The sequence below is a fragment of the Microtus oregoni genome, unplaced genomic scaffold (assembly GCF_018167655.1).
Source record: "Microtus oregoni isolate MIOR12 unplaced genomic scaffold, Mior012 000012F_ref0000307, whole genome shotgun sequence".
Lineage (NCBI taxonomy): Eukaryota > Metazoa > Chordata > Mammalia > Rodentia > Cricetidae > Microtus > Microtus oregoni.
The window spans coordinates 31,991,522-32,018,986 of record NW_024543071.1 but is presented as its reverse complement, the minus strand read 5'-3'; the positions used below and the strand labels follow the sequence as shown (position 1 = coordinate 32,018,986).

The 27,465-nt window shown below is 37.9% G+C and overlaps 1 protein-coding gene across 1 annotated transcript in view; it reads right to left on the bottom strand.

Annotated features, from left to right (window-relative positions):
• Nucleotides 1–11,800, bottom strand: part of Rfx3 (regulatory factor X3) — a 249,052-nt gene extending 237,252 nt beyond the window's left edge. The window contains exon 1 of the mRNA XM_041661035.1: nucleotides 11,748–11,800. The gene's annotated coding sequence lies outside the window, so the exon portion shown is untranslated. The remainder of the gene's footprint in view (nucleotides 1–11,747) is intronic.
• Nucleotides 11,801–27,465: the final 15,665 nt, after the last annotated feature.

Sequence of the window (27,465 nt, the reverse complement as noted above, 5' to 3'; positions counted from 1 at the left end):
AACACATCTGTCTCAGCACGTTGAATATTCCAGAGAGCAGCTGCTTCTCTTCCCTTGACAACTTACAAATGGCTCTTAACTATTTAATTCAAACCTTCCCATAAACAGGTTGGAATAAGGGCAGATCAGATATGAACTCCATCACATCTGGAAGGTTTATCTCAAGACTTTTCTCTACCCTTAAAACATGGCCTTCTGTCCTTGGGCTCACTCCCTTTCCACTAAATCAAATTTCAAGTAGAGAAGCCTGGTATTACTAAACAAATTACTTAACCTAGCAGCTTAACAGCAAGCAAAAACAAATTTTCTAATTTAATGTTCTTAGAAGAAGCAATATGAAGGTCAATCATGTTAAAATACTTTATATCATTGTTTTAAAATCCATTGAAATCGTTCTTAAATTGTAAATTTCTTCTAAGCATCAAAGAATAAGGAGGGGTTGGAGTTACTTTCAGTAACAAGTCTTTAAATTATGTACCTTTAATTTACTGAGCTCAAGTGAGCCACCCACCACAACCTCCAAGGTAGCTGGGACTACAGGCATGTACCAAGGCACACTATTATTGCATAGCTTTAATAATAGATAATACTAATTGTGAAGTCCATTGTGAAATGATAAGTACACAAGGTTCATTATACTCTTCTACTTGGGTATCTTTTACATATTCTGAAATATAAATAGTTTAAGTATATTTATAATACATATACAATACACTGTATTCCCAAGTGCAGCGTTTAATGTAAGATAATCAGAGATTCCAATTGGAGATGTGAATTTTGATTACTTTGTATACTAATATTGTATTTCTTTTATAATAATAAAAACAAGATGCTGATGCAACACCTTAAGTTGTTCTTTTTCTATACATAACTTTTAGAAATAGTTAAATTTTATACAACAAAAAATGAAGGTACCAAAGCCTTATTGTAAATATTTGTGAAAAAAATTTAAATGTGGTACCACACACACACACAAAAAAAAAAAACCCCACAAAACCTAGGGACTCTCTTCCTCACCTTCTCCTACTAGTTAAAATTCATAGTCTATATCTATACACATATCTACCTATCGATATCTCATTTAACTGATTATTCCACTGTTCTAAGTGATTTATTCACCTACCTTTGTTTAATCTTTAATTATAATTTTCCTACTAATTTCATCCATCTTTCATTACCTCCTACCATTTTTTATCCTGTCCATATGCCCAAGCATCATTCATCATTTTTGTAGCCTTCTATAATTTAAACAATAAAACTATATTCATATAATTGGAGAAATGCAATTTTGTATCTAACATACTCCTTTATTGACTTTTCAAAATACATCTTAAAATCTAATAGAAATCTAGGCCAGTTCATAATTCCTAAATTAACCAAAATAATAATGGCACCAAATACTCAACTTACATAAATCCTTTATTAAACAACTGATAAAGATTAAAAACTTATATACTGAAATATCCAACTATTTCTTACATTCTGAGAGAATGTTTTACAATGAAACACCAGTGGCAGTATTAGGTTTGCTGTATATGGCAAGCTGGGAATTACATACAGCCCTCAAATGTACGACACCTCTTTTCCTCTCTGTATCGCAGTGTTTCCAATTACACAATCCCATTCCCACTTACTCTCATTTTTACTCCATTTCCTCAGACCAAAGTGGTGTTCTGAGCATGGGGTGCTGCCTACAGGCAATCATTTCAAAGGTTTTTAAATCCTAAGGTAAACTACAACTTCCAAAGTTTTCATATAATGTATCCAAGGGAAATTCTAGACAGCAATGGAAACTAACCTAAGCACAACTCTACAAAAAAGCTCACACTGTGTATGAAGGAAATCTTACTTTATTGCTCTCTAGGGCTACAGGAAAAAAGGGGAGTTGGGTATCAGGATCAAAACACTAGCCTCCTCTCACAAGTTACTCTGATCGTCATCTCCAGTCCTTGGTCACTTGCATTTCTTTAAACTCCAAATAAAATAAGACTGCTCATGCAATCTTAAAACTAATCAAAATATTCTCTTTCCAAATCAAAAACAAAAGAATCACACCCCACATGGAGGGCAACTGGCTTTGCTTGGAGATAAGACCACATTTATTGTAGTTACTCACTCAATATCATTTAAAAGTTTCAAAACTTTCACCACTCAGCAAACTTCCTAAGCACAGAATGGTGGGATGTTAATCCAGCACATACCGTTGAACCCTACTGTAACTGAAATGAACTGTACTTTTCATCTCTATCAACTCTGCACACATACCCTTAGCCAATGGAGCCTCCAAGACTCATCACACAATGAGAAACACCGATAAAAACTGGTACCAACCTCACACAGAGGTCACCTGGAAAACTTAACATCTGCCCTAAATCCTCTGGTGTGACTCCAAAATGATGACGGTACATGGGGCAGTGAGGAGAAAACAATTGATGATGTTCTACAGCCCTCAACAAAATGTGTATTAAAACAACTTTCTCAATTTGCACAATATACACACTCATAAAATAAAGTATCTAAACCAAATTCCATTTTACTAGCATCTTAAAAATGTAATTTTTTTAAAACAAGACATTTAAATGTCCTTTAGAGATATGCAATATAATCACAAAATCAAAATTTATTTCATCCTTCATATATTAAATGTACATAAAATATATTCTCCACACCACATTAAATATGTGCTGTAAGTATATTTAAAGTTTTAAAGGAGATTGCTATTATAATAGCTTTTTTATTAATAACCCTATGGATGATACTTTATCAAAACTTGTTGTCAAGATATGCATCAGACAATCAGAAGCTAATAAGTAAAAGTCTGATGTTACAGACTCTTTGGCTCTTTGAAATGTCAGCACAAAAAGCTGGGTGCTGGTGGTGCATGCTTTTAATCCCAGCACCCAGGAAGCAGAGACAGGCAGATCTCTGTGAGTTCAAGGCCAGCCTGCTCTACAAGAGCTAGTTCCAGGGCAGGCTCCAAAGCAACAAAGAGAAACCCTGTCTGGAAACATCAAAAATAAATAAATAAATAAATAAATATAAAATAATATAAAAAAGTCACCACAAATAGAAGCAGAAGAAAATGTTATATTGTGTTATTCAAAGATATATCCACAAATGCATCTATACAAAGTATAAGGAGCTAGATTAAGAAATCACTTGCCACTTGGAAACAGGTGTGATAGCACACCATACCTTTAATCCCAGAACTTGGAAGACTGAGGTAGGATGTTCAAAAGTTCAATGCCAGCCTTCACTTAAAATGAATGAATGAATGAATGAATGAGTAAATAAATAAATACAAAGACAAAAACTAAAAAAAAAAAATCACATGTGAACATTCCTAAAGCACAATGCTAGCTCTTGAAAAAGATTTTTTAGTCTAATAATGTACTAATGAATAGACATTTTCAGATACTTTATCTTGAAGATAATAAAATAATTTAATGAAATAAATAAACATTTTAGTAAAGTAATAAAATATTTATCCTTAAGAAGTATATGTACTCTGTACGATACTGCAGCAGAAAAGGTATAAGATCCAGGAGAAATCATACTTCTTTGACCACTTCTTACTCCCATCTCCCCAAACTCTGTGCCCTTGCAACATCCACCACAACCAGGACTTCACAATGTAGAAAAAAAATAGGAAATATACAAGTCACCGGTATTTAAAAGAAATGAGATATAGTCTCTAAATGTGCATGTGTCTTGTTCCCCTTCAGCACCTACTCCCATTCGTCCACAGTTAGAGTATGAAAGGAAAGAGAATTTTCAAGACAGGCTCCCATTGTAGCCCTACCCTCCCAACTTCCAATCCTCTACCTCAACTTCCTGGGGCTTTGGCTTGCAGGCATATGCCACTGTACACAGCTTGAAGAAGCCCAACAAGCAAAGATTCTCTAAACTGATTTGGCACAGTAAAATAAACTGTACAAACACAGAGGGCAGAAAATCAGATCCACTGTAGGAATAATAGTTATGTGACATATACACAATGTTAGCAAGCATACAAATCCAAATGAGAGCCAGAAACTTGAATCTGCTTATATTAACCAATTAAAATACCATTCAAAACAACGTTTAAATAATAAGAATTACAATCCCTATCTTTCACACACTTCCCTATATAAGCTGGTGAGAGTTGTGATACAGCAAAATATATGCTCTTTCCTAAGTACAAAAATGTTTCCTGCCTTAGCGCCTGCCTCTCCCCACACCCTCCCACCCTGTCCTCTGTCTCTCCACACACTGGGGAAATTATGTCCTGTTTTAAATATCTCACTGGTGAGCAACAGGAGCCCCAACTGTCAGACACATGTCTGGCACACATACTTAGAGAAGCTAGTTCCAGCAAGAGCTCAAGCTGTGAGGCTCAGCTCACTCCCATGTGGGTGAGGAAATCAGAGCACTTGGCCACCAGTCTCTAAAGAAACCACCAAAATGATAGAACTTTGAGACCTTGCCATAGGCATTGCATTATCACTGGGCTCTGGGTTTCCTTTGTTGCTCTCCTCAAAAAAAAAAAAAAAAGGAAGCCTACAAGTAAGTAAAACGCTACATTTTAATTTCAAAACCTTAGAGAAATAGCAAACCAATTCCTAGCAAACCAATTCCTGCTTCCATGTCACTGGCATACTCTGTCTTCCCTGGCTAATGCTGCCATGGATATATAGTTTGCAAAGGGTTTTAGAGATCACACAGTCTCACTGTTTATCTCACAGATGGAGAAACTGAGATCCACATATTTTATGTAACTAGCCTGCAGTTTCAATAAGCAACAAACTGGGTACTTTTGTCCTCTTCTTTATGCTACTCTGGCCACACTCTGAGCCCTTTGCTTTCTGGACTAGTAACCTTCTTTCCTTTCTTCTCTATCATTGCTGAATGTATCTGTCTTTCCTCACTTTTACTCAGGCAGTTGCCTCACTGTTTTAATGTTCCTGGTTAAGTGCCTGTTACCTCTTACTTAGGTTTGCCTAAGCAGGAAATATAAGAACCCTTGGGAATCCCTGACCAGGCACTATAAAACAAAGGCAAGCAGTACTGACTGGCCATACCTGCTTCTATAAAAGAAAGAACACTGGAGTTAAGAGTCACCATAGGCATTGGCAACTGTGTAAACATATTAATTTTGGATTAGCCTGAACATTTAACCCTTAAGTACTTTGCCAAAGGACAACACATAACCAGAAGTAAAAAAATTCCCCCGCCCCCAAGACATTTGCTTCTCTGTATAGTAGCCCTGATTGTCCTGAACTAGATTTATAGACCAGGCTGGGCTTGAACTCACACAGATCGGCCTGCCTCTGCCTCCCAAGTGCTTGGGATTAAAAGCATGTGCTACCAGGCCCAGGGCAAGAAGCCTTTTAAAGAGAAACAATACCCAGATTGCATCACTAGTAAAATAATGTTACATTTCTGTTCAAGAAAGCAGACATTTTCAAGAAGAAACAGATGTTTGGAAGGAATACAGTATATCCATTTAAGTCACATTTCCTAGCTTTCCTCCAGGCTCCTTTGAAAGTCTGTCAAATCTGAACTGGGCACAGTGGCAAGGCACAGGTCATCGCCAAACCCAGGAAACTGAGGCAAGAGGATCATGAGTTTAAAGGTGGCCTGGACTACAAAGAGAATAAATAAATCATATTTCCAGTTTAAGATTAGTACTATTTAAATAACTCTAAAATGAGAAAAATATTTTCTTACTAGTCAAATTGCCCTGAGAAGAGAAATACAGCTATTCAATATAACTACTGAACAGCTCCATTATCTGTGGCAGCCAACTTGAAAATGTTATTTGAAACTTAACATCTAAAGAGACCAAAGATAGCATTTTATTGTTTAATAGTTCACATTTTAAGTTATCCTGTTATCCTGGGTTACGTTTCAAAGTTACTTCACTACATAAGTAGACTTAGTAAATTATGCATCAGTGCTAAATAAATGTATCAGAGGTAACCTCATGTATTCTCTTTAGTAATAGTTAAACGGCAAATTATAAGATTGTAGAATAACTGCAAATGAATTCCTGTTTTAAAACTGTCTAGACTATTTACTGTCAGTACATAATAAAGATTGCATGTAGCATAAAGTTGATGAAGAAAACTCCAGATATTTTCAAATATGGTAATATGTAATATGAAGATAAAATATAAATGGAACAATGAAATAAGCAATGAAAGACTAAGACAATGAAATATTATATCATTAGTTCTACATAAAAATCTCTAGGCCTGAAAAAGTATATGAACAGAGTAAAAGGGGCCCATTATAGGCCTGGAGCAAAACTAAGACATAGATTTGAAATAAAAAAAAATGAAAAACTGATTATGAAATGGTAATCCATAACTGATGGCTTCAGATCTTTGTTTTAATTTTTCAAATTAAGAAAAGAGGATAATTAATGACAGTAGATTAGTGGAGAAAATTTTCAAAACTCAAGTCCTTATGCCAAAGGAATAGTTAGATCAAGATGATTCTTAGGGAGCAAAAAGACTGGAAGAAATATCTTCTCAATATTTCCTAATTGAAATATCTAATAGACATTAAGTATGTTTTCTCAAACTGACCATTATCTTTGACACTGCACATATGTCAGTAGATCGTCTAAGTGAAAGCAGCTAACTTGTCCAGAGCCACACAGTTAATGAGATTAACCGAACTTTGACTCTAAAGCCTGTGCATTTAGCCTAGAACACGGTGTCCCATCCATCTATTATTCCAATACAAGTTATTTCCTCAACTTTCATTACATATACTTTAATATGAAATATAAGAATTCAAATACAAAGGGTTTTAATATATCCACAAATATTAAAACCTCAGTTTTATAAAATGACAAACTACATAGATTGTATCTTAGAAAAATGACTAAACTATTGTAGTTTAAAGAAAAATTACTAAACTACTGTAGTAAGGCCATGTGGGGGGGAGGGGAATGCTACTCTCTTTTGAAGTTTTGGGATCAAGGTGTTCCTCCACACAAATTGTTACAGCTTATAGTTTCTTTTCAAAAATATCACCATTAAATATCATAGCTGAGTTGGGGATAGAAGTGTATCATTACCCAGACTCAAGTTTGTACAATGTAACTATACTTTTCCAAGCTTTCTTGAAGAAAATACTACTGTTTTAAAGATTGCCACTGAGTGTATACTGTGTAAAAGGATATTCAGTAAGGGAAGAAGCCACTCAAAAGATGGAAAATGACACTTAAGAAAAATCTCAGGTGGGGGGATAGTTCAGCACTGAGAGCACTGGTTGCTCTTGCTAAGAACACAGGTTCAGTTTCCAGCAACCACATGTGGGTTCTCAACCATTCGTGACTCTAGTTCCAGGGCATAAGACTGAAATAGCCTCATAATATAACCAATGTAACAACTATAAGATTAAGTATTAACCTTAGACTGTGCCAAGACTGTGCTCTCAGAGATCATTTCCATAGCTCATTACCAGACCTGATGTGTTACACATACTCTCTCTGTTCAGGTTTCCCCAAAAAAACTGCCAAGAAAAGCAGTGTATTAAACGTTAAACTTCATAAAAGTAAGCCAGATGCTTAAATGCATAAGTGGTTAAGGTTTTCTTTACATAACTGTTCTAATCATTTCACATTTTAGTGAAAATAATCTTATACTGCAAACAGCACAGCACCCTCTGGTGTATCCATTATAAGATATATAAAATTTCCACAATAAAAGGATAAAATTATAAGTCAAAAATAAACTTAAGAGATCAATAGGGTGATACTTTCTGACTTTATTCCAGCACATATACTTAACATGTTTAAACAAAAAAAAATTCATTTTTAAAATAACACTATAAAATGTATAGCAATTCTGGTCAGAAAATTTGTTTCAGCTTTAATACTAAACCAACTAAAATAATATGTTTTCCGATATGTTAAATTAAGATAATGCTATCAATAAAATTTTTGAAGTAAGGAATGGCAAAATTTTATAAATTATGTAAGCTAAATCTCATTTTCCTCAAACCCACCTGTTTCTGCTGTAGATAAATTTGAGTTGACTATATAACTGTTGCTATATATATATTTTCTGGACTCAAAGGCAACTAATCATTATTTACAAGGATGGAAAGACAGATGTAAATGAATCTACAATTTCTACAGTTTGAAAAGCTAGTGAGCTGGGTTACAAATCAGGAGCACTTCAAAGACCAGGAGTGCTCAACTTTCCATAGAAAAAGAACCCTCTCCCTATGAAATAATTAACTAAAGAGGCTATAACAAACTCAACATGATGCCACCTGCTTTGGACAGCCCTTTGTGACCCACTGCAAGTTCCAAAACAATGCAGAAAAAAGTGAGGCTGACACCTGTTTAAAGCAGCCATCTGTCTCTAACAAGTTAAATTTAGTCAAATCCAGACTTAATCGTGCTTTTCCAAAATAAGGGAACACTATGCGCCTGTGAAGAGAAAAATAATTTAAAATCTATTTTGTGATTGACAACTGGGAATACATACTTAAAGAGTTAAAGAGCTAAGGCACAAAATTCAGTAAGAGAAACTATGTTTAATGCAACTGCAAGTGAAATAAAGGCTATTTAACCAAATGCTCAGCATAAAAACAAACTAGCAAATTTCACAATTTAAAACCTGACTGACTTCTTTTTCTGTTTCTTGTAATAGAGTCTCCCTATAAGGATCAGAGTAATGCTACTGGAGTATTCAGGAAAAATGAACTCTTCCGACATATCTGATTCTATGAGCCATCCTTTTCAGCATGTGTGACCTAAAAATCTTTGCTTTTCAGTTTTTTTTAAAAAAAGGGCCATGACTAACCTATTTAGAGTTTTAAAAGATTGTTTGAGGAAAGTTAAAGAATATCTCACTATCTCACTTATAAACTCTAAGCCTTGTGAGAACCTTCACAGAATACAAGAGTATTTGAATATTGGATTAAAAATACAGTATTTTAGAAATTAGTTCTAAATACCTCATGCCAAGAAAGCAGTGTGAAATGATAAAAAAAGTTTCTAGGAATGCATTCATTTATTATATATATATATATATATATAATTTTACTATGCCTAGTCCCTATATAGTTTAATAGAAGTGTATATGGACAAGGTGGAATTTAAAAAAGCCTGAGATAGGCATCATGGCACACCCTCAATCACAAATATTCAGTTACTCAAAATGTTACTCTTTAATATATTTAATTTTAAAGCACGCAGATTTGTTAGTCTAAAATACTGAAAACAAAGAATGCCGATGCAGAGCAAAGTTCCTCCTAGGAAAAATAATATGGAAAAAATGAACTAAATGGTATTTAACTTTGCATTTAACGATCAATAATTACAATTCCAAATTAATCCATAACACTAATTTTATTTTATCAGAAGCCAAAGCATCTGTAATATCAACTCTTAGAACACAGATTTGTTTCAAATCCAATGTTAAATTCATTTTTAAATCAACTTGTGAACAGAAAAAATATATATATAAATTTGGGGAAACTTGACAGATGTTTCATGAGTGAAATGTCTCTGAAACATTCTCGGACATTGCAAGTAAAAATATTAAGCAAAGACATTTTAGCACAAACAATCTATTCAGCCAAAACGTATATAAATGGCATAAGATCTAAACTGTCCCAAGACAGCAAAACTCTTTTTAAGTTCAGAGCCAGGAGATTCACCATCCAAAAGTGTTCAGGCATTTGACACTCATGTGAACAGGAAAAAAAAAATAAAAAGAAAAGGAAAAGGAAGAAGAAATAAAGAAAAGGAAAGGAAAAAATACACGTTAGAATTTGAGATGTGCACTGAAGACAGGTTGGGGAAGGGATGTACCTATTGTGAGATCCAAACAGACTTCTTTCAGAATCTAATATCTCCTTCATTCAAAATAACAATCATACAGAAATGAATTAAAACGTAAGGTTTTTTTCCAATCCCCCAACTCTTATTTTACAAAATATTAGCCTTAATGACATTATAATTACCCAACCTCTTCATTGACAATCTCAAGAATAATTAATACTGTCACATTATTCACAGGCTGTTCTGTCAGTTAAATCAATAAATGTTTGCTGTTAAAAGATTATTTAAATAAGCACTTTAAAATTTGAATTGGAATTTCATATGTGTAACTATAATAGTACATTTTATTTGTTTTAGTTCAGTCATTACCAATTTTTTGTTGTTGATAATCTACTAGATAATAAGCTGAAAATGAGCAAAATTAAAGGATCTTTAAAACCCGGTTAGCTCCAATCAAGAAGACACTACTTGAGAACTGGTATCCAAATATACAGGGGGCAACTATTTTCTCCAAAGAAATACTTTAAAAGGAAGTTTTTTTCTCCTGAGCAGGTTTAAATCATTGTCTAAAGAAAAGCAGAAAGTCAACAAAAAGACTATGTTAAGCACACACAAGCCTAGATCTTAACAGTCACAAAGAAAGTGAAATATACACACGTTTCAAGTTGAGAAGCTTCATACATTCTTTATGAACAACTTGACTTCAATTTCAACTCTCCAAGGGAAACGAACAGAGATGAAGATGGGAGAGAAAAAAAACTCTCAAAGTATCATAACTGTCACAAATAGCGTTGTGAACTGAGTTCTCACAAAGCTTCCTTGTGTCCTTTTCCTGTTCATCACAGACAAAGTCTCAAAACCACAATGAAAATTGCTAACACTCTCCTGTGGGGAGGGAGGTGCATCAAAGTGAAACAGAACCTCAGGACTACCCCTCCCATCTCCACATGAAGGATAAAGCGCTGTCAGGAACCACTAACCCAAGTAGCACAGATGCCCTGCATCCGGTTTAAATCACAAGCGCGCCCGCACACGCACACATACACACACACACACACACACACACACATATACAAACACACACACACACACACACACACGCCGAAAAGGAGGGGGAAGCGGGGAAAGAGAGACAGAGAGATAGAGCGAAAGGAGAGGGAAGAGACAGAGAGACTTAAAAAAAAATCTCAGAGCAGCAGAGGCCCCTGGTTTCAATGTGTGTGCAAAGGGGGAGGGGGGAGGGAAGACTGTCGAATGGATAGTAAGACTGTTTGCTGCACAAAGAAAAATACAGTTTTAAAAGAAAAAAAGAATCCTGTGAGACCAGTGATGGTCAAAGAAGTGCAGCCCGTTTAGCGGCGGGCAAAGAGGGGCCAAGACGAAGGGAGCGGGCTGCGGGAAAAGTTCACCGAGCTACAAGGATAAAAATAACAAAACCCCCAACAAGGCCCCGCAAGTGAACAACAACAACAGCACAGCACCTTTCGGGGTCTCCCCTGCTCACTGCTGTCTGTTTCGATCTGGACAAGCAGCGGCAGCCACCAGGCAGCTTTGGCAAAGCAGCGAAATTAAAGAAAGAGAGAGGGAGAAAGCAAGCCCCTTCTCTCCACCTGCCCCTCCTCCGGAGTGCCTGCAGACCCGGGGGGAACGCTCTGACACCCGCGACGGACAGCGGCGGCTTCCCAGCCTAGCCCGCTCTCTCGCTCGCTCACCCCGCAGCCCCGGCTCCCGCTCCATCCCAGAGCGCCGAGGCCGGGCGGGCAGGCGCGCGGCGCCCACACCCCCGAGCCCGCCGCGCGCGGGTCCATTGTAAACAAGCCCCGGGGACCGAGCCCCTCCAGCGGCCGCAGCCCGTGTCAGGAGGGAGACCCCCGCACAGCCACGCTCGCTCGCACACACGAACACACGCACGGACACACACGCTCCCACACACATGTAGAGACCGAAGAATATTCACCTTGGCTGTGGATTATTGTGGTGTTGTTGGTGGGTGATGGAGATGGTGGTGGTGGGGAGGAGGAGGAGGAAGAGGAGGAGGAGGAGGAGAGGAGTAGTTGTTGTTGATGGGTAACAGTCGCCAGGACTACGGTGACTATGGCGCTTGATTCACAAGGCAACGGTTGCTATAACTCACAAAAGAGAGAGAGAGGGAGAGAGAGAGAGGGAGCGAGGGAGAGGGAGACACTCGCGCGGGGAGGGGCGGGGGAGGGAGGGAGGAGGGGAGAGGGCGGGCCCGAGAGCGCCGGAAGAAGCGGCTTCGGCGCCGTGACTGACAGCTCGGAGCCCGGGCGGGAGGCCGCGGTCGGGATTCCGACGTCGCTTCCCCGAGGTGCGCTTAGACTTGGCGGGCCCGCCCGGGGTCAGTGCGCGGCGGGCTGCAGGAACGGCACTGCGGACCTCGGGCGGCCGGGGCCGCTGAGGGCCACTGTCCGGGAAACAAGCCCCGCCTGCCTCCGCAGCCAGCCCCGAGCCCAGGAGCCCCGCAGCCCCGAGAGGGAAACCGCGAAGCCGGGGAGGGGGAGTGACGACGGCCCCAGCACTGTGGGAGACGCGCGCTACTGCGGGGGCAGACCCCGCTTTCAAGAGCGGGCTCCGCCCCTGGCTACGTCATTTCCGGGGCGTGCCCTAGGAAGGGCCCGGATGTGCTGCGCTCCTCCCCCTTAGTCCCCCCCACACCCGCAATTTTTTTTTTTCTTTTTCCTTCTCGCCATGCTCGCCGGTGGTGTTCCCCGGTCGTTTGTGCCTCGCGGGCGATCCCTTTTCCCAGGCCCTCTGCGGCCGGCGCGGGCCCCAGAGTCTCGGTCCTGCTCTCCCCTCCGTCACCCGCGCCCTCGCCTCCCTGAGCCTCACGAGGCCGCAGCTCCGGGAGCGCGGGCGGCGGGGCGTGAGCGGTGCCTCGGCCGCCATCTTAGGGATCGAGAGCCAGGGCGCGCGAACCGTGGCCCGTCCGGCTCGGCGCAGCGGAGCCCTCCCTGTGGAACGGAGAGGCCATGGTATCACCCCCGCAGGACCCGGAGGAAGTGCTCACGAGAAGGGGATGTGTGCTTCCCAGGGATGAGGGTCCATGCAGGGTTGGGCTCGACCTTCCAGGGAAACGCTTGAGTAGTCCGTAAGGTGCTCGACCCCCCCTTTAGAGTTGACGGCAGGGACTTGAGCTGGACCCTATTCCTGGTCTCCGGTTCCCCTACAGCCTAGGCTAGCCAAGGCTCTTGAGCTGTTTCTGGCCGGTTTTGAGACAGGCATGGCTTCCGTCCATGAAGAACATGATTAGCACAAAACCTGGTACCTCAAACTCCGGTTGGTAAGGCACAGCTTCTAATACCTCCCGGTTCAAGCTTATTCGTCCAATTCTCGCACTGGAGTTCAGCAGGCACGTGCCCCCGGGCTCGCCAATACCCCAAAGCTCCAACATTTGCAGCTAAGCAGCTTATCCAAGACAATAACATATTGGAAGTAGAGCCTTAAGAAGTCAGTTCTCTTGAGGCTTAATTTTTGCACCTGCAAATAAGGGATTTGGGCCGGCATGAGTTCACTGTTAAAAAAAAAAAAAAAAACTGTGCTCTTTTTCTGTGCCCCGGACCTTGTGCTAAGTGTTTTACATACATTATCTCATTTAATCCTGACACCTGTTCTATCGGATATATAATATTCTCGTTTTAAGGAAAACAAGCCGTCATTTTATCTCGCCTCCGAGTGTGCCATGAAATACTAGGCAAAGACATCCTAGGAACCAACTATTAGAACAATAGATTCAAGAGTAATACTGAAGACTGATAATTTCATAATGATTTGGAGTCTTGCTTGTAAGTTACAACACAGGAGCTAACAGTACAAACAAGCACGGGGCTAAAGTTACACGAAGTCCTGAGCCACTGTGGTGGTAGACAAAAATGACATCGTGGTGACTTAACAGCAGTTAAAACTCTTCCAATTTAAAATACTCCTTTTGCAGCGTTTACAGCTCAAGTCCTCCGCTATGAGGTTGGTTAGGACTGCTGGATGATCCGTAGCCCATTGTCTGTTAGGGCGCCTGTTTCCCCCACTCAGCTGTTGCTTCTTACTGCTGTCAGTGAGCGGAGTTCTATTATCCTCCCCACCCTTTTAATTTACTGCTTTTAATCTTCACGAAAGGAAACCACATAATGAAGCTTGTGCAAAACTGTCTCGAGGGTATAAATAGATACTTGGAGGCAGTGTCCTTTAGGGAAAGTGTGACCTTTGCGCTTAGAACATTGTTAACATCAGTTTCAAGCAACTGAGAGCCTTCTTTATTCTTGGTTTCTGGTACCATCTTTTTATGCTTTCAGATTGCGTACTTTTATTTATATGAATTGTTACAAAGTTAGGATATTTTTTCCTTTTATAATAATTGGAGGTATGTCTTCCAATTGTAGTAAGGTTAATATTTAATTTCAGTGTAACCTTTATACTAGTTCAAATAACCAAGCTACAATGCAAGCTATAGAATTCAAAACATATTAGATTATTGTTTCTATGGCTTATGTATATACATGTAATGTATGATGTGTGTGTGTGTGTGTGTGTGTGTGTAAATACACACTAAGTAAACCCTTTGCTTCTCAATTGTCAGTTCTGACAGAAATTCTTTTCAGATCGTCTTTAAAGCTGTGTGGTTGTATCTTCATATGTATCATACATGTACTTCAGAAATAACTTGTTAGGGAGTCTTAGGAAAGACACAGCAGGGGGTTAACAATTACTACTTTTCCTTGAGTTCAGATTATGTTTCATTATTAATATATAATAATATATAATCTGAACTCAAGGAAAGTATCTTACATTTCTTGACAATTCAATACACTATCAATACAATTTTTTTTACTGAATTCCTAATATGAAACAGATGAAGTTCCTTTCCGAATAATTCTCAGTTTTTCTGTGAATTCTAATAATTTCCTTTGAACTTTGTTTCCACTCTAAGACTGTAGTTATTGGGAAAGACATGGGTGAACACAGTCATGTCTAAAACACTTGAAGGAAAGCTGATTTTTCTGTCTATACAAAATGCTATAACATATCCTTAAAGGTAAACTTCCTTTTCAACATCAATCTCTTAGGCTATTTCCTCCTGTGGACACCTACTGCACACTCAAGAACTAATAAAGAACTTCAGTATTAATGCTTGGGAAAGTGTATGCAAAGATAAAATGCTGACATGCCATGTGTTGCTTCCAAAAAAATTGTGTAGGAGAGTTTTTAAGTGTATACTATAGCACCTTACCATTAAATTCGCAGCAAATCTTGTCTAAAGCAGAAATCACACCTGTTTTAAAACCGTGCATTGACTCCCTGTTCGACTGAGACACACAATAGAATCTTGCTCCCATATGAGAAATGAAGGTTTCCTTGCTGCTAATGTTCACTAAGTAATACAGTGCACAAACTGCTAGTGGGGCAGGTTACTGAGTGACTTTTCTGGATCCAAAATTCTGTGACTACGTGATAATTACCAATGACAAGAGAGCGCTAGAGGTCAAAGTGATTCAAGACCGCACAGTGGCTTTGCGTCCTCCTCCAGCAAACAAGCATGGACATCATTTTAAGCATCCTCTGGGGCACCCCTCAGAAAGCATGCTCTTATTTCGAAAACAGTGCAGTAAGTAACTGGTTTGGTCAATTGGTCTTTATAATTGTGTTTTCATTAAGTACCGCAAATCAGCTGATTATTCAGCCAGCCTGAAGTCTGTCTGTTCTTGTATATCTCGAAATTAGACTTTCACTCCAGTGCTAAAGATGATCACAGAATTGTAAATTGACTACCATTGTTCAAGACCAAAGTAAAATTTATATATGCATACTGCTTTGCAGTTAATTCAGATCAAGTACAGTATTTGCACCATTAAATCCAAATATCTGGCAACAATCCAAATGTCAGATGTCTATCAGCTAAAGGATGCATAAACAAATTGTGATATATAGTCACACATGGTAATGCAACTGAACAGTGGAAAAGACTGTTGCTATACAAAACTACGTGAATACATCTCAGAATCATTATGTTCAACAAAAGAGGCCGGGTGCAAATGTGCAAATCCACTTATATGCCGTCCAAGGGAAACTGGTGTTTCCCTGTGAGGGCAGCGCCAGCAGAGAGGGATTTATTGACAGAGCGGGTGAGAATTTCTAGGGTGACAGGAATGTCCCACACACTTCAAGTTGTTTGCCACTATCCATGTGCTACTTAAATTTAATTGTAAATTAATTTCTTGAAAAATTGATACTGCCACATTTTTGAGTTCTCAGTAACCATATGTGGCAATGGCAACTAATTGGGACAATATACACACAATTGTTGTGTTTCAGAATTTCTATGGAAGGATGCTGTTCCTTTTCTCTTTTAAAGTAATGTGCATATAGATGTTTATATTTGTCAAAATTGTGATTAATGAATATTATATGTTGATTTTACCTACCCCCTAAATCCCAAAACTCACTAGCCTACTTTTTTAATACATTACTAATTTGATTAGCCAAATTTTTAATTGTTTTTATTTAGTTCAGGAAAAGAATAAGAAAATTATCCCTGGCAATTTTTTCAAAAATGTGAGTATGCCAGGAAGTAGAGGATGTCCATTTGCTGCTCAGAGAAATAAATTCTGACACTTTAAAATCTGCAGTATCTTAAGAAAAAAGGAAACACTTTTGAGGACTCAAAGTGTACTCTAGAATACTTTGAAGAAAATTTTCCTTTTGCCCCCTGAGAACCTTGGAATATGGAAAGGTGATAAAGACTACATAACCTTGTGAGGTAACACAGAAGAACTTGGAAGAAGCAGGTACTCTGACTACATTATAAAAGTCAAGTAAGTTCTCTAGATCACACTTAAGAGTCAAAGGAGGCCAACAAAATGGCTCAGTGGCAAAAGCGCTTGCCAGTCCTGGTGACTTAAACTTAATCCCCAGCTCCCACATGGTAGAAAAAAAGAACCAACTACCACAAATTGTTTTTAGATCTCCACACACAGGCAGTGGCACTCACGTAACTATCCCCTCTACTGCCCCCCCCACACACGTAAAAAATAAAAATTCAAGGGTTTTTGTGATTGAAGGAAATTAAGTTTGCATCACAGATCAAAGATCTCTGATCTCAAGCTCTGAATTCCGAACTACATGTACTTTAAAGATGAAAAAAACAGATTCAACATACTCAGTAGAAAATACTCAGTAAATATGTTAATACATTTATAAGAGAGAAAAATGAATAAAAATATTGACTCTAAATATAGATAGTAAATAGGTCCACTGGAGTTTAAGCAGTTTGTGAACACCACGTAGATTTTTACAAGACGATGAATATGAATTATTAACAATTGAATCATAGCCATTAATTAATGTCAGTATTTCATAATGAAAATCACTTTAATTTTATCAATTATCAGTGGTCAAAAAGAGATTTTAATTGAGCTAAATTATTTAATTGAACTAAATTATTTAACGGACGAGTTCTTAAATTGTCTTCCTCTTCCTCCGCCAAGCTGGAATAAAATCTGAAAGAGAAAGCTCCCAGGTCTGGGCTGGGCCATTATGCCTCTGAACTATACAAATACTGCCTAGGTCTTCCTTTAGATTGTTACTTAACAGTTATGCTGACTGTTACAGGCTGGAACTTCAGGATTTTATACTTACAACTATTTTTAAACAGTCAACCATAACCATGACGGAAGGAAAAATAATCACTGATTCAAAGTGCATGTATTTATCTATTTTTGTATTTTTCTTTTTATGCCTTCCATTTTGTTTTGTTTTAATACAGTTTTAAGTTCATGTAATATTTTTCTAAAACTTTTGTTTAGCATATTATCAGCTTTGTTTGGAGGAGAAACACACACACACACACACACACACACACACACACACACAACAGTTTGCTGAGGGATGATAGACCATGATCTGAGCATTGTTTGAAGTTTCATTGAATACTTTCATTCATAAAAGATCATGATCATTTTTAAGGCCTTCCTGGATCTAATTTTCGGATACCTTTGACCCAATATGGGTCATATGCTATATTAAATATATAGAACAAAGAATCGTTTACAAGTAGCCTTGTGATAGGTTTTTATAGACATCTAATATTTAAATTATATTTGCAGCTCTTCATGGTCAATAATTTCAGATCTCTAACATTTTCAAAGGCTCTTGAGATTACATGTAAGTCCTATAGAGTTTGAGAGATAAATGACCCTGAGAGTATATTGAAAAATTCAAATTTGATATAATTTGTATTTACTTCGTTTTTCTTCCTTTTCTCTGAGTGAGGATTAATTAGAAAGTCTGCAGAGTCACTGAGATGGAATCATGAGGAACTCTGAATACTAGTTTCACAAAGATCAGAAAAATAAATTATTTTCCAAGATGATTAGTGCATTTTGTTCAGTACTCTTGTTTGGCACTACAACCTTTGCCTCACTCTGAAATTATAAAATAAGCTACAGACAGTTTGAATATGCTTTATAGGATTGCCATATTTGTAGCTTCAAATGTGTGACATGGTAATTACAGACTTCTTGTTAAATGTTATATCATTCTTCACCCAGAACAAAATAATACTTAATGAACACTAATTTGTGCCGAAGATTGGTGGAAGAAGAAATTTTGATGTGAATCATTCAGAAAAGATACATAAAAATGTATGACAAAGAATTTTTAATCAGGTTATGCATGCATATTTTGAAATTAAGTAATTTTTAAATTCAAAATAATAAGGTTGCATGAAAAGGTCATGTCTTTTCCTTTAAGTCAACACTGGCTCAGAGACCCCAGGCTCACAGCATTGCTCTTCTAGAACACCAAAACCGCATCAGTTCCTGAGGATCCAGCCACCAAGGGGGAAGAACTGAGTGACGCATGGGGAAGTGGATTGAAACCAGAGCCTAACGCTAAGTGGGAGTTCTGCCTGCTGAGAGCAAACCAGAGAGCACCCAACACAAGTATGAGTAATTTCATAAAAATATTTTAAGTTAGTCGTTTAATCAAAACATTACAACTTGTTAGCAACTCTTCAAAAATCCACACCTCTATATTTGGCAGTGGTGTTTGGGAAAGAAATATAATCATATAATTGTGGAAGCTTATTGTAGACTTAAGAAGCTGCAATGCTTCTGCATGAGAGACAGGTAAGGGAGGCCCAAGCTGCAGCACTTTAAGGAAGCTGGCAGGGCACTAGCAAGTCTCCACAATCTAATTAGGGAGTAAAGGCTAACAGTGCAATGTTATGAGAAAGAGGGAAAGTGTAACCATTAAGTATAAGCAGCTGAGATGGCATCAATGCAGAGTATTGATGATGTTTTTGAAGCTCCTGGTTTAGTGGAGCTGGTTGGCTTAAACTGCTTTGGTTTTGTTGTTGCTGCTGCTGCCGCCATTGTTTCTGCTGCTTGTTTTCATTTGTGGAGCAGGATGAAAAGAAGCTGAGAAGGGGACATAGCAGTCATAGAGGTAACAGCAATTAAGGTACAGTTAAGGTTCTCCAAGAAGAGGAAGACAAAATCTAGATGAAACATGGATAATCATTTCAAATTACTGAGTCTAAAAAGTACTGAGCTACCTAATATAAATGGTGCTTGGCTGTGTGTGCTGTGCTAGCTGCCATGGGCACATGGGGGTATGGAACATGAGAGGGAGATACAGAGGAGCTGAAACTCAGTCTCCCTATACCAGCTCCTCTCTCTTCTGCCTTCCTGACGTTCATGGGCCACACCATCGCATTGTCTTCCGTGGGTAGGACGGGCACAGAAATTACAGAAAAGAAGAGCGAGTAAGGCCAGGTTATTTATTAAGAAGGCACTGGGCTATCCATTCTATTGAAGTCTCCTTCCCCACTGCTGCTCTCTGAGCTAACGCACTATTCGTTCAGTTCTCCTGTACCTACACATAGGTAAACAGATGTTTGAACTTAAATCCCACCTCCTTATGTAAATGGATTTTATTTTGGGCTGCCAACTCACAAATAATGACCCAGTGACTTCTTATTAAAAAAGCTCAGCCTTAGCTTAGGCTTCCTCTAGGTCTTATAACTTAAGTTAACCTGCTTTTATTAATGTACATTTTACGATGTGGTTTTTTACCTTTGTTTGATTCTATACCACTGACTTGTTCTGCGCCTTCTGACATCTCTATGCCTAGATTTCTCCCCAGTTTCTCTATTTGCCTGGAAGTCATGCCTATTCTTTCTGCCTAGCTATTGATTGTTTTGTTTTTTTATTAAACCAATCATAGTGATACATCTTTATACAGTGTAAACAAATGTCTTGAAATATTTCCCTTTTTTGTATAATTAATTATGAAAGGTTTTAACTCTAATACAGTAAAACTATATACAATACGAGCAATTATATTCACAATGTCCAGTCCATTTGTATTTGGCATATTCGGAGGAAATACTCTATTACCTATATTATCTTGATGAGTTTAAAGTTTTATACCTAAACCATTTGTATCATAATTTGAATTACCATCCTAAAACTATCTTTTTAGAACTAAAGATATTTTCTTAGATAAACAATTTCTGTTTTTATGTCTTTTTACCTTGTATTCTTCATACTTCTTTTGTGAATTTTTTTTTAAATTTAGTAACATGGAAAACTGTAACTATAACTTGTCTTCAGTGCCATCAGAGATCCAAGAAGAATATAATATTATATGAGTAAACAGTAAGAACAGAGCAAACAACTTCCAAAACTACAGAGATGACAGAGACAGCTGGTGGCCTGGACAGTCACCCAAGGTTCACCTGCAACATTGAAGCGTCCAACTTTGGCCTATGGTCCTAGAGTATCTGATTGACTTTTTTGTGAAGCAGGAATTTTGAAGGATTGTCCTACCTTGTTTTGACAAATTTCAGCAGTCCGTTTTGTGTGTGTGTGTGTGTCCTGCTTGTTCAGTTTAGACAGCATACTGTCAGTAATCAAAACAAGGACAATTTCTTGCCCAGTGGCTTACTTTGCCACAATAAAATCAAACTTCATATGGAGTTTTTTTTAATACCCATCATCATTTTTTGAAGTAAATTGGTTCTGCCAGGAGCAGACATGTCTTATTGTCATGAGACTCCTTAGGTTACTAAACATCTTAAATGCTATATTCTGTAGGTCTCTGAAGTGTTTGAAGACCATCTATCTAAAATATATGCTTAACCCTGAAAACATAATTAATATGACTAGAAGTTTGATTATTATAGATGACTAATTACTAGCCTGTATTTCTTAATAATACATTACATTTTTAAATTAGTTGCATAGGTACAATACCTTACACAAGAGTAGAAAACTTGTATACGGTATCACAAAAATAACCTTAAATTTGTATCAACATACAAGAATAACTTAAAACAAGAACAGGAATATATAGAGTATGTTCTAAGAAAAATAACATTAAATTTATATTAATATACAACAGTCCATATCAATGAAAATATTTTAGATTAATAATTACTTTTTAGCTTAAAGTACACTCAGTAATCTACCCTTTTATTCTTTATCCTATCCTTTCCGTATCCCCTTTTCTTTTCAGAGAGAGATCTTTGAATCCAACCTCCCTTGCTTAGTTTTCTCTCTTAGCATAACTAATAACAATTTGCATCCAACTCCACTAAACAATGACAAACATTCATAACCCACAAAATGATCAAAAATTTTCTACATCTTAGGAATATGAGTATCCTATTCTCTAGGCTGCTTTCTGTTTTCTGGGGGCAAAAGCATCTTTAGGGAACTCTGAGAAAATTGGAATAATGGTCAAGTCTTGGAAGAGCTAGCTGTACTATTTTTTGTTTAGTCTCTGTGTGATGGAAAAGTGTAGAGTTTATCTGAAGTCATAGCTGGAGTAGTCTGTGAGGCTGGACCATCTCAGCTAGCAGCTTTGAAGTTGTTCTGGATGAAGAATTTTGAGAAAACTACAACAGAGGCATTTTGAGAGACTGAATCACCTGGGCTATTAGTTTTGTCTTTGCTGGGTTTTGGTTCTTTTTTCCTGAAAACACACAAAATTTTAAAGGTAACATATACATCTATATTAACACAAGTATGGAATGTGTGATATGTAAAAGTTAAAGAAAATTTTTTGTCCTATGTTTAAGCAGATAAAAGGCATCTGTTAACTTTATAAGTCAGGTTGGACTATATATCCAAACTGTAATATAAATCATTATCCATGTCATATGAAAGCATAGCATATAATAATAAGTCATGGGGATTCTGTCGCCAATAAGATCTATCATGTCTCATCCAGTCTCAGAGCTGTTGAGGGATCACCATATTTGTTATTTGTTCTGTAGTCTTTTTGACTTTTTTCCTCATGTCTGTAGCCAAGATCCTTAGGAGGTCTCCACCAAACAAATTTGATCTTTATTAATTTAAAAGAGAACCATAACCTCTTCCCCAACACAACATATAAATTCTTAAATATATATAGGTTGGTTTACTTTGGCACTTTCTGTAATTCAGTGTCTCGGCAGTTATTTTTTTGTACATTAGCATTTTAAAAATTCAAAGTCAGTGAAACAACTTACAAGATCCATGCATATTTCCCATGTATGTGCCTTATTTTTTATATTACTTTAATCTCTCTTTAAAGACTTTGTTATTGTAAAACTATTTACTCTATGACTGTCTATACCTATTTTCTTTTCTTCAGCATATAAGTACATATTTTAAACATACTATATCTCTTTAGAGTTTTCTGGATCTGGCTTTACTAAGCACCTGTAGTATTCTCTGACCAAGTGAGACACATCTTAACCATGTCAGTTGCCTCTCTGCTCATCCTAGCACATGGCACTGACATTGGCAGACAGCTCCAGCCTGCAGGCAGCAGCCAGGAGCCATGTCTATGTACACCACTGCCTGCCTGAGACACTGCGGGACTAGGAAGCCTTGTCTGGCTCCATGTTTGTGTGTTTGAAACTTTTTAAAAAAGGTTTCTCAGGTCCTGTGTGGAAATATGTGCCCCCATGTTGGACACCATATGTAAACAGATTTTTCTTTGGGCCACCAACTCACAAATAATGATCCAGAGACTTATTGTTATTTATGGAAGCTTGTCCTTAGCTTAGGCTTGTCCCACTAGCTCTTATTACTTAAATTATTATTAATCTTTTATTAATATACCTTTTACCACATGGCTTTTTTACCTTTCTTTCATTCTGTACCTCAGACTTTTTTTTTTTTTTTTTTTTTTTTTTTGCATCTCCTGGCATCTCCTCTGCACCTAGACATTTCCAGTTTCTCTTTTTGCCTGGAAGCCCCACCTATTCTCCCTGTCTAACTATGGCCATGTAGATTTTTATTAAACCAATTACAGTAACACATCTTTATACAGTGTAATCAAATATCTCTCAACATCCTTACCTTCTCTCCATATCTTATCTACTTTTTTTGAGACCCTAATGGTATCCAGCAAGCTAACGGATTACTTATTCTACCAGTTAGGATTGTCTTAACAAAACACTACATACTGGTTAGCTTAAATAGCAGAAATGTTTCTCACAATTCTAGATACTAGATTCTGGAGGTCAAAGAATGACAGAATTGTTTTGTTCTTCAGCATCTCTCTTGGGCTTGTAGACACTCATAATGTACCCTTGACTTCATATGATAATTTTTCGAGGGGTTCTTGTTCTAATAACAAATTCCCAAAAAGACTCCAAACATAGTGAATAAGGGCCCTAATAATGACCTCATTTTAACTGAATTATTTCTTTAAGTACCTTGTCTCCCATGCCAGTCACATTCTAGAGCACATACAAAGTAGGAGGAGGGGCTATAATAAGACTTGCTTGACATGTTGATAAAAGCACAGATTGAATTATAAATATCACCCCAAGATTATGTGTGTAAACATAAGGAAAGGATAGCATTGCACTTGCCCTAATACAACATGTTTAAAAGGAGCACAGCTTTATAAATACACAAATTCCAATCACAGAGCCAAGTGTTAGAGAGACTGAAGTGGGTTCTATCTAAGCAACCAAACAAATGTAAGAACTAACAACAATGGAGCATTCTAATAGATACTGGTTACCTCTGTCCTTCCTATATGAGAAAAGCAACCTGTGTTTGAGGTTTGCCCTGAAGATTTCCTTTTCCTTTAATGTAAGATGAAGTCTCGTGACAAGTCTGAACAATGGTATTTACTGAGAGACAATCATGGGGCAGCTTCCAGTAAATCCTTCTTGAAAAGTAGTTTGCTGATATCCTTCACCTCTTCAACCTTTCCATTTCCTCACCCTTCTCTATGGTGCCTTTTAAAGCCAGGGTAGCACCAAGCCAAGTGCATGGAATGATGGAACAGGAGACTAAGTCCCTAATTCCAAGATCAATACACCCCTCTGCATTATGTTCATTGGTAAAAGAAACATCAAACATGTTAGCTTACCCAAGTCTCAATTAATGTAACCATTGTTTTTTACTACACACTGCTTTCAATTTTTACATGATTTGTTTTGCTTTTTCTTTGTAACAGTTCTATAGTACATTAACCTTGCCATTGTTTATTAAAAAAAAAAAACCTAGATGGCATACCTCACACAATTAGTAATTTAAGTTTGAACCAGTGTACCAGATCCCTAATCAGCCCTTTTAGCCGCTAGCAGAGTCCCGTCTCCATTTTTTAATCCCACAAGAAACCCAAACAAGGTTGTTTTTAAAAGGTACAGCTGAACAAGAGGAGCACACTTGGTTTTGAGATAGTGCCACAGTTATCAAGGGAAGAAAGGCAAACTAATTGGGAAACACTCTAGTAAAAATACCCATATTCCAGAGCCTTCATTTTCCTTCTTAAAATGTAGCCTAAAATTTTCAAAAGTTTCATCTGTGCTTTAAATATCAACAATTTTCCTTTAAATCTTTGAAAAGATTTTCCTTGTGAAGCTCTGTCAACCTGAAATGCATTTGCTCCCGAGTTATCTGGCCATGATCAACTGCATCTGGCTAAGTAAGATATCTAAGATTGGGGCCCCAAAGGGGCTTCTCTTTGGCCATATTCTGCCAGAGTCCATTTCAGAACCCCAACTGAGATAATCTTTGGTGCAATCTGGGGACACATTCTGCACTTAATTGTCAGTTTTCTCTTGAGAAAGACGCAGCTCTCAGCCAGGAGCCAATCCTTATGGCGGCAGGCTCTGTTGCTCTCCTGCTACCAGCAGGAGAGCTTTAAGAGTGTTGAGGCTTTGTTAACCCCTCTTAAAGAAACTACAGGGAAGGAGATATTTAAGGACATCTTGATCTTCTTTTTTTCATGTTTAGGGGAGCAACCCCCCCTCAGAAAAATGGACCAGTGGAAATTTTCTATTTCCTTCCCATCTGGCATATAAACAGCTTTGGATGGGCCACTGGATCTACACAAAGAATGTGAATGCATTAAAATCCGTTAAAATAATAATGTAATAAAGAGGAGATCCATTTATTCATGTGCAGTGGAAGTGTTGAAGGCACAACATAGAAGGCAAGGACTTACAATGTCTCTGGCATGATTTACTTCCAGGCTATAACTAAACCTGGCTATCATGTATACTTTGTTAGAATGAAGTTGTCAAAATAAGTCTATCCTTGTGCTTTTAATTCCTACTCCCTACAATCATTTTTTCAGTCAATAAAGACAATTCAAATGTATGTTTATTATCAATATCATCATGCCATCTTGGGATAGAAATAACTTCCCATTCCTTTTCAAAAACAGCTTGACTGAGGATAATTCACAAACAGTGAATTCACTTATATTAAAAATATGCAATTCAGTAAATATTCACAATGTATGGCAGTCTTTTGATGACTACCTTATCAAGACACTTGACATTTCTATAAGTTATTGTCAAAGACACCCCCCCACACACACTTTGTGGCTTTCTAGTTTATTCTCTTTTATCCTGCTTCTAGTGCTATGAAAGCCTGGATCTATTGTTAATATATTTATTTCATTTATTAGAATGTCATAATCAAATGGAGCACATTATTTAAGACTTCATTTTTGGGTCTGGATTCTTTTATTTGACAGAATATTTTTCACATTGTTATCAATATTTGCAATATGGGGCCGAGCAGTAGTATGTTGAATGGATATACCACAATTTCTTTAATTTTGAGATAAACAAGACTGCTGTAAGCATGTGTGTATAAATGTTCTTGTAGACAGACATTTTCGTTTCACTTTGGTAGACAATGGGGAGTAAAATTGCAGAGCCCTGACTTCATATGAAGTTGCCAAAGTTCTTTCTCTGTGCCTTTATTGTATTATGGTTTCTAGTTCCATAGACAGCTTTTATCATATTTAATATGTATTTTCCTAATGATTAGTACTGTTCAGCATCATTCAATGAACTTGCTGGCCATTCTCTTATCTTCTATGTGAGCTAACTGTTCATTTTCTGGCCTTGCCCAACGTTTGCAGCTGTCATCATCATCCTAGGAATGGGAGTCATTGCTGTAGATGTAAATCTTTTTTTTTTTTTGAGAGGGTTTCTTTGTGTAGCCCTGGATGTCCTGAAACTTGCTTTGTAGACCAGACTGGCCTCAAACTCATAGTCACCTGCCTATGCCTCCTCAGCACTGGAATTGAAGGCATGTGTTGCCACCACCCAGCTAGGTTTAAATCTCTCGCCAGATGCACATTGCACAAATATTTCTCTCACTGATTTGCTTGCCTTTCAAAGAGGAAATTATTTTAATTTTGATGAAGTTTAACTTATTGATATTATATTTTCTTGGCTTATATCACTTTTATTTTATCTAAAATATGTTTCTTTGATTTAACCTTTTTTATTTTTCCAGTTTTTATACAAAGTTTTATTATTTTTGCACATTAATTTAGGTCAATACACTATTTTGAATTAAGCTTTGTAGAAGATGTGAGATATGAGCCATGGTTCAGAAATCTCAAAATTCCATTTGTCCAGCAATCTGTGAAAGGACAACTCTTCCTGCCCCAGCTTCTGTCATGGTGACAAAACACCCAGCACAAGCATGCAGTCCTTTCTGTCTCGATCACACTTAGTCCTAAAACCATGAGTGTGCAGCCTTCCCATCTCGGTCACACTTAGTCCTAATACCACGAGTGTGCAGCCTTCCCATCTGGGTCACACTTAGTCCTAATACCATGAGTGTGCAGCCTTCCCATCTGGGTCACACTTAGTCCTAATACCACGAGTGTGCAGCCTTCCCATCTGGGTCACACTTAGTCCTAATACCACGAGTGTGCAGCCTTCCCATCTGGGTCACACTTAGTCCTAATACCACGAGTGTGCAGCCTTCCCTTCTGGGTTACACTTAGTCCTAATACCACGAGTGTGCAGCCTTCCCATCTGGGTCACACTTAGTCCTAATACCACGAGTGTGCAGCCTTCCCATCTCGGTCACACTTAGTCCTAACACCATCAGTGTCCAGCCCTTTATATCTCAATCACACTTAGTCCTAATGCCACGAGTGTGCAGCCTTCCCATCCAGGTCACACTTAGTCTTAATATCTTAGTATTTTGACACCATAGTAAGTGATGTGACTTTTAGATTCATTTGGTTCATTGTTGATATGCAGGAATATAATTGATTTTCATATTGACCTATGTCCTGGGCCTTTATGAACATCACTTATTATTTCCAGTAACTTCTGTGAGTCCCTTAGAGGTTGATTATAACCATATCAATCTGTCAGCCATGATTAAAGATAA